Here is a 14339-nt window from a genome sequence, read left to right on the forward strand (position 1 = left end):
AGTCCAGAGAAGGAGACTACTGGATCAAAAAGGCAAGTCAATGACTGAGATGCAGCATTTGTTTCCATGCTGACAAGCTAAAAGTATGAAAGCAAAATATGTTCCTGCTTTCTAGAACCGATTCTAGTTTTATAAGAAGGCAGTAGCAACTACACAAACTACAATATTTTTATTGAATGCTGTAATTTATTGTAATGTATACACAATTCAACTCGTATGGAAATAATTTTGTTTAATGTGTTCCTACAGCCAAAACATGTTTACTGGACAGGAATGCAGTTTTACAGTTTTCTCAGGAGCTAATTTGAAAACAGGATAGAAACTGTTTCCTCCATGCACCTGATGAAATCATTTTCGATGTGTAGCTAGTTACGTTAGAAGATTAAAATAAAAAGAACCTAGTTCTCACCTTTTAATAACTTTCACAAGCTAAGTTTTTGCTACAACATGCTTTTTAAATATCAGTGGTCAGGTGTCATTTCAGTTTAAGCCTTTTCCATATTTCTCTCACATTAAGCACCTGAATGCTGCTATTCTTTGGTGACTTTGGGGCAGAAGTGAGAATTAAAGTGCAAAATTTCCTCTGGAAAGAAAGAACTATTATATCTCATACCTGATGTTTGTTCCTTTAGTCAAAGCAGATGAATCCAGACAAGCGAGTCCTCCATCTACCAGCAGGCGGAGACAGAGAGCACCAAGCTGAGCTCTGATCTATATACGAAAGTATGTTTACTGGTACTTCAGTATTCCTTGTAACAAGCTGTAGAACTCCCTCCTCACAGCTGTGGAATCCACACTGAGGCTGCCCAAAGGGCAAATTCCTATGGAGCAAAAATAAAGCAAAACAAAGTATCACAAAGGGAGGGGCTCTGGATTCATCTGCTGTGAATAAAGGAACGGACATTATCAGTATGATACATAATACTTTCCTTGTCAGCAGCAGATGAATCTAGACAAGTGGGATGTAGCAAAGCAGTCCTAAGTAGGGTGGGACAGAAACCAGTACGCAGTACCAAGAAGGAAGGGCCAACTTAGATCTGCTGTCTCTTAGATCACACAGAGAGCAAAACCTGTTAAATGCAATGCATGGGAATAAGCCTACACCAGACTGGTGAGGAGTACTGGAACCTAGGGCACCAGAGCCCCAAGAGTTGAGAAGAAATCACCATCTCTGAGCCTCAAAGGACAGCAGAGCCAAAAATCCCTGCAGACATCACAGTGGAGAATGACATAGGTACAAATTTGTCCCTGTGCCCACAAGATCTAAAACCATAAGTGTTTGAGGCTTGTGCAGATGAGGACAGAGCTTGCAAGATGGGAACAGGACAGAACGAGAAGTGACGGGATTACATTACATTACATTACATCAGGGATTTCTATTCCGCCATTACCTTGCGGTTCAAGGCGGATTACAAAAGGTTAGTTTAAGGACAGAATTACAATGAATAAAGAATTACAGCGTTACAGAATGACAGAATTATATGAATTGTAGAGCATAGCTAGAGAGGTAATATGAAGATCTTGAGGGCTTTTAGTGGTCGTGTTTTTATTTCTGTTTTAGGAATTTCTTGAAAAGTGTGGTTTTTATTTTTTTTCTGAACGTCTTATATGGGGATGGGATGGGATGGGAATGGGACGGGACGGGAATAGGGACGGGAATGGGACGGGATGGGAATAGATTCCGTGGGGATGGAGACAAATTTGTCCCCGTGTCATTCTCTACATCAGAGTGAAGGCGCACATGCCTCTAGAAACAAAGATGCTCCATGGAGACACATCTGACAACCAAGTGTGTCCCACACAGCAGACCGCAAAGAACATACTTGCCAATCATACCAGGGGTTACGTCTTTCAAAACCGTGTTGCGGTCAACTGCTTGAAATTAGAGCTGTGCTCCACCAAGAGGGTGCCCCCAGTCTCCCTTGATGAATCAGTGTGCATTAACTGGAGATGGAGCTTTGCCACAGTCAGCCAGATAGTTGTTCTACATCCAGCAAGAAAGCTGTGCCAAGAAGGTAGTTGGCATAGCACTCTGCATCCAAAGATGAGCTGTGCTATGCAGGCAGTTGGAGCCATGCTCTACATCCAGAGATGGAGCAGTACCCAAAACCAGGAGCCAACATCAACCTGGTAGATGAAGTTGCATTCTACATCCACGATGAAGCCCTAGCACAGAAGCAGCCAGGGCTGTATTCCACATCCGGATATGGAGTCCTGGCACACAATCAACCAAAGTTGTGCTCTACTTCCACTTAGGGAACTGTGGCATCGATGCAGCCGAAGCTTCATTCTACATCCAGCAAGGGAGATGTGCTGAACAGGCTTAAGGCACCCTGCTCTGCATCTAGAGATGAAGCAGCCCCAAACAGACAAGAGATGGAGGTGAACCCTGAAAGGAGCTGTGACAAACTGTCTGAACGCACCTCAGCTCTACATCCAGAAATGGCACTGAGCCATAGAAGAAACTGTGCTGAAAGGAAGGAGGCTCCTCCTCCAGATTACCAGGTGAAGTGGACCCAAAAATGAAGTCAAACCAAATAGGCATTAGGCATCATATGCTACCTGTACAGGTAATGGACCCTAGATGAGGCCATGCTGAACGGACAAGAGGTGCCTTGCCCAAACATACAGGAGGTATCTCACTCTCTCCCCAGAAAGGGAGTTGGATCCATAGATGGAGCTGATCAAGAGATGAAACTGAGACGAACAAGAATGAGACACCTTGCACTGCAGCAGAGTAGCTTGCCAGTAAACAGTGGATCTCTACTGGGACCACTGATATTTAACTTATTTATAAATGATTTGGAAATTGGAACGACGAATGAGGTGATTAAATTTGCAAATGACTCACACCTTACAGTAGTGATAAATGTGTATTTGTGGATCCATCCCAGCTAGAGAATTTTTTGAAAGATAAACCTTTGCTTGAGAAAACTTCAGAAATTAATATGTTTGATGACAATAAGTGACATGTAGCCTTTATTTTTTGTTTGACAGCAGCATAATACAAATTTTTTCTGATTATCTTGTTTAGTGCTGATATTAAGGAGCTAAATGGCCCCAATAAAGCACAATTACTTACCGTAACAGGTGTTATCCAGGGACAGCAGGCAGATATTCTTGACTGATGGGTGACGGCACCGACGGAGCCCCGGTACGGACAATTTTAGAGTGATTGCACTCTAAGAACTTGGAAAGTTCTAGTAGGCCGCACCGCGCACGCGCGAGTGCCTTCCCGCCCGACAGAGGCGCGCGGTCCCCAGTTAGGATAAGCCAGCTAAGAAGCCAACCCGGGGAGGTGGGAGGGACGCAAGAATATCTGCCTGCTGTCCCTGGATAACACCTGTTACGGTACGTAACTGTGCTTTATCCCAGGACAAGCAGGCAGCATATTCTTGACTGATGGGTGACCTCCAAGCTAATAAAAAGAGGGATGGAGGGAAGGTTGGCCATTAGGAAAATAAATTTTGTAAAACAGATTGGCCGAAGTGTCCATCCCGTCTGGAGAATGCATCCAGACAATAATGTGATGTAAAAGTGTGAACTGAGGACCAAGTAGCAGCCTTGCAGATTTCCTCAATGGAAGTAGATCGGAGGAAAGCTACAGACGCTGCCATAGCTCTAACTTTGTGGCCCTTGACAGAACCTTCCAGTGTCAGGTCCGACTGAGCATAACAGAAAGAAACGCAAGCAGCAAGCCAATTGGAGAGAGTGCGTTTAGATACAGGATGACCCAACTTGTTAGGATCAAAGGACAAAAATAGTTGGAGATGATCTGTGGGGCTTAGTACGTTCAAGATAGTAAGCCAGAGCACGTTTACAGTCCAAGGTATGCAAAGCCTGTTCACCTGGATGAGAATGAGGCTTTGGAAAAAATACAGGCAGGACTATGGACTGGTTAAGATGAAAGTCAGACACAACCTTAGGAAGAAATTTGGGGTGTGTACGGAGAACCACCTTATCATGGTGAAAAACAGTGAAAGGTGGATCGGCCACTAGTGCATGCAGTTCACTGACCCTCCTGGCAGAAGTGAGAGCTATAAGGAAGACCACTTTCCAGGTAAGAAATTTGAAATGCGCTGTGGCCAAAGGTTCAAAAGGAGGCTTCATTAAAGCAGAAAGAACCACATTGAGATCTCAGACCATAGGAGGAGGCTTGAGAGGTGGTTTCACATTGAAAAGGCCCCTCATGAACCGAGAAACCAAAGGATGAGCCGAGAGGGGTTTTCCATGAATTGGCTCATGAAAGGCAGCAATGGCACTAAGGTGAACTCTGATAGAAGTAGATTTAAGACCAGAGTCAGACAAGGAAAGAAGATAGTCCAACACAAGTCCCACTGCTAGAGACATGGGATCATGGTGATGTAAGAGGCACCAGGAAGAAAACCGAGACCACTTCTGTTGATAACATTGGAGCGTGGCCGGTTTCCTGGAAGCATCAATGATAGAGCGGACAGGCTGAGAAAGGAGGAGTGAGTGAGCCGAAGTCAGCCCGAGAGATACCAAGCTGTCAGGTGCAGAGACTGTAGGTTGGGATGCAGTAGGGTCTGCTGATGCTGAGAAAGCAGAGAAGGAAACAGTGGAAGAGGTATGGGTTCCCTGGAACTGAGTTGAAGTAGAAGGGAGAACCAATGTTGCCTGGGCCACCGTGGAGCGATGAGAATCATGGAGGCTTGTTCCCTCTTGAGCTTGAACAGTGTTCGCAGCATGAGCGGTAGAGGGGGAAAAGCATATAGGAAGAGACTGGTCCAATCCAGGAGAAATGCATCGGGCGCCAGACGGTGAGGAGAGGAGAGTCTGGAGCAAAACAGGGGCAGCTGATGGTTGTGGGGAGCTGCAAAAAGGTCCACTTGAGGAGTGCCCCATTGAGCGAAAATGGACTGAAGAGTCGAGGGATCGAGAATCCATTCGTGAGGTTGGAGAATTCTGCTGAGATTGAAAGCTAAGGAATTCTGTTCCCCTTGAATGTAGACAGCCTTCAGGAATAAGTGACGAGCTGTCGCCCAAGACCAAATCCGTTGGGCTTCCTGACACAACAGGCGAGAGCCCGTTCCTCCCTGTTTGTTGATGTAGTACATTGCAACTTGATTGTCTGTGCAAATGAGTAGTACTTGAGGAAAGAGAAGATGTTGAAACGCCTTGAGGGCATAGAACATCGCTTGGAGTTCCAGGAAATTGATGTGGTGTTTCTTTTCCTGGGCAGTCCAAAATCCCTGAGTTTGGAATTCGTTCAAGTGAGCTCCCCAGGCGTAGGGGGAGGAATCTGTGGTGATGACTAGTTGATGAGGAGGTAGATGGAACAGCAGACCTCTGGATAGATTTGAAGATGTCAACCACCAAAGAAGCGACTGTCGAAGAGACGAGGTCACAGATATGTGTTGTGAACAAGGATCCGTCGCTTGGGACCATTGGCTCGCTAAGGTCCATTGAGGAGTACGCAGGTAGAGACGTGCGAAGGGTGTGACATGTACTGTCAAAGCCATGTGCCCCAATAGCACCATCATGTGATTCGCAGAAATGGTAATCTGTTGAAACACCTGCTGACAGAGATGGAGGATGGCGTGAAGGCAGTTGGATGGAAGAAACGCCCTCATCAGAACAGTGTCCAGAACGGCTCCAATAAATTGAAGTCGCTGGGTCGGAATGAGGTGAGACTTGGGTAGATTGATTTCGAACCCTAATAGTCGAAGGAAGTGAATGGTCTGATTGGTGGCAAGCAGAACCGCCTGAGGGGAATGAGCTTTGATCAACCAGTCATCCAGATAAGGGAAGACTTGAAAGTATTGAGTGCGGAGATAGGCCGCTACCACAATCAGACATTTGGTGAATACCCTGGGAGAGGAGGCCAGGCCAAAGGGTAGCACTTTGTACTGATAATGATGTTGATTGATGAGAAAGTGCAGATATTGCCTGGACGTCAGATGGATAGGAATATGTGTGTAAGCCTCTTTGAGATCGAGGGAGCATAGCCAGTCGCCCTGAGCGAGAAGAGGGTAGAGGGTGGCAAGAGAGAGCATTTTGAACTTCTCCTTGACCAAACATTTGTTGAGATCTCTGAGATCTAAGATGGGTCTGAGGTCTCCGGTCTTTTTGGGAACTAGAAAGTACCGGGAGTAAAAACCCTGACCTCGCTGATCTTGAGGAACTTCTTCGATGGCATTGAGAAGGAGGGATTGAACCTCTTGAGCGAGAAGGAGGGACTGAGACTTGTTGGAAGCAGACTCTTTTGGCAGGCCTAACTGCGGGGGAGTCTGAAAATTGAGGGAATAGCCATGGGCTATGATCGAGAGCACCCACTGGTCGGTGGTGATTACCTCCCATCGAGAGTGAAAAATGGTTAATCGACCTCCTATGGGCTGTGGAAGAGGACAGGAGGGAGGGAGACTGGCAATGCCCAGGAGAAGGGAGTCAAACCGCCTCTGATATGATGGCTGCTGTCTAAATGGACGAGGAGGAGGAGGCTTCTTTTTATTTTTCAGCAAAGTATCCCACCTCGTCTCATGGGCAGAGAGCTTTTGAGTGGTGGTATCCGTAGATTCTCCAAAGAGCTCATCACCCAGGCAGGGAGCATTGGCAAGGCGGTCATGGTGGTTCACATCAAGGTCGGAGACTCGGAGCCATGCCAATCGTCTCATCGCTACAGACATAGCCGTGGCTCGGGATGTGAGTTCAAAAGTATCATAGATGGATCGGACCATGAACTTCCTGAGTTGTAGGAGATGGGAAGTGCATTGTTGGAATGCAGGAAGCTTACGGTCAGGAAGATACTTTTGAAAAGAAGAGACTTGCTGAATCAAATGTTTCAGGTAAAAAGAGAAGTGAAACGCATAATTACCTGAACGGTTGGCCAGCATTGCATTTTGGTAAAGTCTTTTACCAAATTTATCCATGGCCTTTCCCTCTCTGCCAGGAGGGACAGAGGCATATACACTAGAGCCTGCCGATTTTTTGAGGGTGGACTCCACCAGCAGAGATTCATGGGGCAGCTGGGGTTTGTCAAACCCTGGAATAGGAATCACCTTGTAAAGCGATTCCAGCTTCCTAGGGGCTCCTGGAACGGTGAGAGGAGTTTCTAAATTTTTGTAAAAAGTTTCCCTCAAGATGTCATGGAGAGGTAACTTTAAAAATTCTTTCGGAGGCTGGTCAAAATCCAAAGCATCAAGAAATGCTTTGGATTTTTTAGAGTCAGACTCTAGAGGGATGGAAAGGGTGTCCGACATCTCCTTAAGAAACTTGGTGAAGGACGAGTGCTCTGGCTTACCAGCAGGATCCTGCACCGATGTAACATCCTCCTCCGAGGAATAATCTGCCTCGGTACCGAGGGGGTCATCAGAATCATCCCACAAATCAGGGTCCCGTACCGATGACATACGACCCTGAGAAAGTGGGGTAGAAGGTTCGGTATGCTTTGTTTTGCATACCGATTTACCAGATCTCATGGACACCGTACCGGGTGACTGTACAGCAGTGCGTCGAAGAGACTTCGGTTCCGCCGAGAGAACAGGCATAGAAACAGATTTTTGCGGTGCCAACGTCGATGCCGACAAAACAGGCTGTTCGACGATCGGCACCGAATGCTCAGTAGGTACCGACACTGGAAGGCACGGAGTCAGCAGAGCCGGGAGCAAGTGTTGTAACTGCTCCTTAAGCTGGACCTGAAGGATGGATGCTATTCTCTCATCCAGAGACGGTCCCGATGGCACCGGTACCGCTTTTTTCTTGCTCGGTACCTGCGGTGCAGCTCGACGCTCAGGCGAAGTCGATGCCGATGAAGAGGCAGTGACTTCAATAGGAGCGGAGCGTTTGCGAGGCCGGCGCGCAGTCTGCTTGTTCGACTGGTGGGCTAAGGACAGTAGGGGATGGCTTTTTAGCCGGCTTACCTACAGGGTGCGACACCGAGGATGGATCTTGCGGTGTCGAAGTCACCGGTGCCGATTTGGAGGAAGATGACGGTGTCGATGCCGGGGGAACTTCCATGGCAGCACCAAAAATAATTTGCTGTTGAATTTGGCGATTCTTTAGAGTTCTCTTTTGGAGAGAACTGCAGCGGGTGCACGTTTCTGCCCTATGGTCCGGACCCAGACACTGAAGGCACCACTTGTGTGGGTCGGAAAGGGAAATAGGACGTGCACACCGCTGACACTTCTTAAAACCCGGTGAAGGGGGCATGAAGGGAAAAACGGCCGTAGCAAAATCGAAGCCCGAGGCTTCGATAGTGCCAACAGGCCCCGCCGGGGCTGACCGGAAAAATTGACTTTTTTTTTAAAAAAATAAAAGAAAGAAACGATAAGGTGAATAGATCACGACAAGAAAATAACACGCGAGCGGGAAGGCGAGAAAAATTAGAAAAAAAATTTTCCAACAGCAGTTGGAAACTAAGAAACTGGGGACCGCGCGCCTCTGTCGTGCGGGAAGGCACTCGCGCGTGCGCGGTGCGGCCTACTAGAACTTTCAAAGTTCTTAGAGTGCAATCACTCTAAAATTGTCCGTACCGGGGCTCCGTCGGTGCCGTCACCCATCAGTCAAGAATATGCTGCCTGCTTGTCCTGGGATAATAATAATAACTTTATTCTTCTATACCGCCAAGGTCGAGAGACTTCTAGGCGGTTTACATTCGAAGAAGGCTGGACAATCAGCGAATTACAAGAATGAGGGTTACATAAGAAATAGTTAGAGGATATTAAATTGCATCGTGAAAGATAGGGAATATATCCTTGAGAGTGGAGAGGCTTGTTTAGGAGATGAATTTGTCAAACAGAGCGGTTTTAATTGATATAGACTAGAACAATGATGTGGACTAGAACAATGTAAAGTTTTATTTCAATTTTATTTCCTGTAGATACTATGAACGTTCTTCATTTTTGTTATCGATGTAATAAATATTAATAACGTTATAAATAAAAAAAACAACTTGCAAACAACAGTAAATTGTTCAAAGTTGTTAAAAATGCATGCAGCTTGTGAAAACTTGCAGACAAACCTTAGGAAATTGGAAGACTGGGCATCTAAGTGGCAGATGAAATTGAATGTGGACAAATGCAAAGTGATGCACACTGGGAATAACCCAAATCACAATTACCAGATGCTAGGGTCCACCTTGGGGGTTAGTGCCCAAAAAAGATCTGGGTGTCATTTGTAGACAATACGATGAAACTTTCTTCCCAATGTGTGGCGGTGGCCAAAAAAGCAAACAAGATGCTAGGACTTATTAAAAATGGGATGGTTAACAAAACTAAGAATGTGTTCAATTCTGGTCTTCTTATCTAGTGGCAATAGAAAAGGTTTAAAGAAGACCGATCAAGATGATAAAAGGGGATGGAACGCCTCTTGTATGAGGAAAGACTAAAAAGGTTAGGGTCATCAGCTTGGAAAAACAACTGCTGAGGGGAGGATATGATTGAAGTGGAATAGAATAGGTACAAGTGGATCGATTTTTCACTCCATCAAAATTTATAGACTAGGGGACACTCAATGAAGTTACAGGAAAATACTTTTAAACCAATAGGAGGAAATATTTTTTCACTTGGAGAATAGTTAAGCTCTGGAACGCATTGCCAGAGGTTGTGGCAAGAGTGGATAACGTAACTGGTTTTATGAAAGGTTTGGATAATTTCCTGCAGGAAGAGTACATAGTTTATTAGTGAGAAAGACATAGGGGAAGTCACTGCTTGCCCTGGATCGGTAGAATGGAATGTTGCTACTCTGTTTTTTTGCCAGGTATGGACTGACCACTGTGAGGATGGACTACTAGGCTGGTATGACCCAGTAAGGCTATTCTTATGTAAAAATAGAACCTGTAAATGTACGTGCAAACAGCCAGAGCGCTAGAGCTTCAGATATATCAGACAGCGCTGCCTAGTAAGATGGAGTCAGAAAGTAAACCCTGTGTTACTGCAGCTGAAGTAACCACTTACTGAAAGAATAGGCTGTGGCAACTGGAGCAATGCAGGCGATTACTATCCCTGCAGAACTGATTAAACCACAGCCAAGGCCTCACAGCTCCTGCTTGGGAAGGTCTCTGCACCCTGTGTGTGCCAGATTAAAGGGTATAGTGGAGTAAAGGAGACCTGCAAAATTCAGGCAAGTCCTATCTTCACTGGGTTCTATGTCAGACAGCTCTCCATTGGAAAGACACAAAGAGCAGGCTCCGGCTCTGCGTTGTTCTAACAACTCAGCAGGCCACTGAGGCCATATGCCAACCCTGGAGATGGAAAGTGCATCCCAGTACAGCCCAAGAAAAGGCAACAGAGCTACTCCAGAACAGGCCACAGGCACACAAACTTGAGAATGGGGCATAGACACTACCCAGAAGAGGCAAAGTCCAGCAGGCTGAAGCCAAGTGCCATCAGTGTGCTTCCCTTGTGTTGCTCTCCGGAGCTGCAGATTTGCACTTGGAGGTCATGGCCACCTGGAAGCAACGTCTTGCTTTGGTCAGAATTATTACAGTACTATATTTTTAAAAAACTTAATTCTATGACAGGAGTTGCCATTCAGCATATCACCTGCAATTGGAAGGATTACACCAGTTAATTACACCTTCTGGTGGAATTCACTGTGCCATATATATAAAATGGAAAGAATAATTGCCATATAAAAAGGGAACTATAATAATTTTAAAAAGATTTGGGGGCCATTGACAACATATTGTGATGATTAGACACTTTTTTTGCACAAATAGTATGTTATAAGAATGGAAAGGGGGGTATATTGTTATTGTACTGGCTTTTCAATATCTTTGAATATAATATATGTATAATATGCTTGAATTATATTATTGGTGGAAGGGGAGGGTGGGGGAGCGACTTAAATTTATGTATTTATAATGATAATAGAAAAGATTTTCAAGTGATTTGTATGAATCAATTGTTGTATTATTGTTCACTTGTTGTGAGATATCAAAATGAATAAAGATTTGGAAAAAAACAAAACAAAACAACTTAATTCTACTAACTCCACAGCTAGATATGAATCAATATCCTCCACCCAGTACCCAAACAGGTAGATGGAGCCATGTCCCATAGCACCACAGTGGTCACCCCACAGGAGCACGCTGATACTCAAAACAAGTTAAGCTCTGGAAATTATTGCCAGATAATGTGGCAACAGCAGGTAACATAGCTGTACCCAAGGTTGGGCCGATGCAATAAACTCCCCGTTGAGGATCTTAGCAGAGTGCAACCAACCCGAACACCAAAAAGGTGTTCTTTTGAACATCCACAAGCAGGACCGAAAGGGGGCCACAGGAAGATCAACAGCACAACTGTAGTATTACAGATCCACAAACACAGGACCGTGAGGAATAAGAAAGGAGCAATAATACCCCACCGTGCTGAGAAAGCAGTGTCAGAAAACAGAGAATGAACAGTTCATTAGGCACTGTATGTGCTATAACTTTGCCACCAGTCTACTGCACTCCCTCTGGGTTTACTAATTCTCTCTCTTTTTTTTTTTTTTTAAAGTGAGGAGAGAGTTAGGAGTGCAAGACCATGCCAGATGGGGCTACAGGGAAAGAGCAGGGAACTGGCACCGCCAGCTATAGCCTAAAATAGGTATCCAGAAAGCCTAATCCTCTTGCTCAACTGAGTCAGCATAGCCAAAACAGGATCTTACCTGCACCTGAAGCTGGTCCAAGCCACTGCTTATAGGCCAGGCTGAGCAGAAGAAAGACCATCCATCCGCCTGTGGAGATAGAGAATACTGAAGTACCGGTGAGGATACAATCATATACAGGACAGAGCTCATCTTGGTGCTCTATATTTCCACCTGCTGGTAAATAGACACAACCCGCTTGTCTAGATTCATCTGCTCATAAGGAACAGAATTTAAGAATTTCACTATGACAAAGGGTGGTACGCCATTCTGAAAATAATCAATTTCATCTAAACTCCTTTTATGCAGAATATAGAGTGGCCTTTCATTTTAAATTTATAGGTTTCCTTATACTTTTAAAAGAATCAGTGGCCTATTTTTTATTTCATTCAAACCTCATTTGAATCTACACTCCTCCCTCAATATTTGGAGGGGGTTAGGGGCAGAGGCGGCCCGTGAATATTGAAAATTCACAAATAACTTTTGGATCGACTGACCAACCTCCGCCTCCCTGGACCTTATCTGGTGGTCTAGCGGTCTTTCGGGGCAGAAGCAATCTTCATATGCTCCTGCCCCGTGCAGATCACTCATCCAAAATGACTGCCATGAGCTCCTGTCGTAGTCTCAAGAGACTACGGGAACTCACGGCAGCCATTTTGGATGAGTGATCTGCATTGGGGCAGGAGCATAGGATGATAGCTCCTGCCCTGAAAGACAGCTAGACCACTAGGTAAGGACCGGGAGGCAGTGATTCTGGTTTTAAGAGATCGCCAAGTCCTAAAACTGCAAATCGGGAGGGGGAAGTGTATTACTAGCCTGATAGCTCCATAGAAAAAAATCCCTATTTAGGTCCTCAATCTGCTGAGTAGCAAAGGCTGCAAGTCTGCAACCTTTTATATAACCTAGCACGATCCGTATGAAAAAGAAAAAAATAGTCCTGGGAAAATATGCACCAAAACACACCATAAGATCTACACATTTTAAAATATCAAAGGGAGAGAAGTGGGACTGGACAATGATCCTTCAACTTGCACTCCAAAGCCAATGAACCAAACTTCAGCCAAGGAAAGTCATGTGTCAATTTATTGGAATCCAAAAGCAATCAATCCAAACACAACACAGTACTGTGTTTCAGTGTGAAGACAGGCCTGCATTAGGGGTACTATGAATTGGGAACAAAATTAAAAGGACTTTAAAACTATAAACAACAAAAAAATAACATAATAAAAGCGAATAAGATGTCAACACAAACATTAAAACATGGTCAACCTGAAAGAATGAATGTTGTTCATAAAAAGGTGAGTGAATATAAATATATATATATACACACACACACATACATAAAAGGTAAAATACATATACGATTCTGTAAAAAAATATGAAAATATACAAAAGGAATAATGAGGTACAAACAAATCTTACAAGCAACTCACTCTACACAAATATACCCCGACTTGAATCTCTGATCATCATAGAAAGTACCCTTAGACAAAGAATACCCAATTGTCTCATTATTACTCTTGCAACAATAGCCTGACAAAGAATTATTTTACTTTTCAAGAAAAAAATATACCAACAAATTAAAGACACAGCTATGGGTGGGTGCCTCAATGGCACCAGACATAGCCAATTTGTATGTGGCCCATTTTGAAATTACTTATCCGACAGATCACCCCTTTAACGATAACGTTAGGCTTTACAAAAGACATATGGATAATATCTTTTTGTTATGGGTGACCTTAATACTTTGACTACCTTCTTGTCTTGGCTTAACAATTGTGATCCCAACCTTGTTTTTAAGATGCAACATGATCCACTGTCCATTCCTTTTTTGGATCTGGTCATCAGAAAAGATACTTACCGTTTTACTACCTCACTGTATAGGAAACCTACTGACAAAAATGCTTTCCTACACTTCACAAGTTTCTATTATTCACTAAAGAAAAAAAATTGCCTTTTGTCAGTTGCTCAGAATGAAGAAAATTTGCTCAGTGATGATTTTCAGAGACAATCATTGGGTTTGTACAGCATTTTGGAAAGTTACAATAAAGCAATGTTACTTACCGTAACAGTTGTTATCCAGGGACAGCAGGCAGCTATTCTCACTAGTGGGTGACGTCATCCAACGGAGCCCCGACGCGAACATCTCACAAGTATACTTGCTTGTAGAAACTTTTAGAAGTTTCGAGTTGCCCACACCGCGCATGCGCGAGTGCCTTCCCGCCCGATGCACCGGGCGCGTCTCCTCAGTTCAGATAGCTAGCAGAGAAGCCAACCCAGGGGAGGTGGGTGGGACGTGAGAATAGCTGCCTGCTGTCCCTGGATAACAACTGTTACGGTAAGTAACATTGCTTTATCCCAGGACAAGAAGCAGGTATTCTCACTAGTGGGTGACCTCCAAGCTAACCACAATGGGATGGCGGGAGAGTTGGCAACTTAGGAGAATAAATTTTGTAATACTGTTTGGCCAAACTGTCCATCCCGTCTGGAGAAGGTATCCAGACAATAATGAGAAGTGAAGATGTGAACCGAGGACCAAGTGGCAGCCTTACAAATCTCAATCGGTGTCGATCTGAGGAAAGCTACAGAGGCTGCCATTGCTCTGACCTTATGGGCTGTAACCTTACTGTGAAGGGGTAATCCAGCCTGGGCATAGCAGAAAGAGATACAAGCCGCCATCCAGTTGGAGATGGTGTGCTTAGAGATAGGGCGTCCCAACTTGTTCGGATCGAAGGAGATGAAAAGTTGAG

Source organism: Geotrypetes seraphini, chromosome 17, assembly GCF_902459505.1.
Source record: "Geotrypetes seraphini chromosome 17, aGeoSer1.1, whole genome shotgun sequence".
NCBI classification, from domain to species: Eukaryota; Metazoa; Chordata; class Amphibia; order Gymnophiona; family Dermophiidae; genus Geotrypetes; species Geotrypetes seraphini.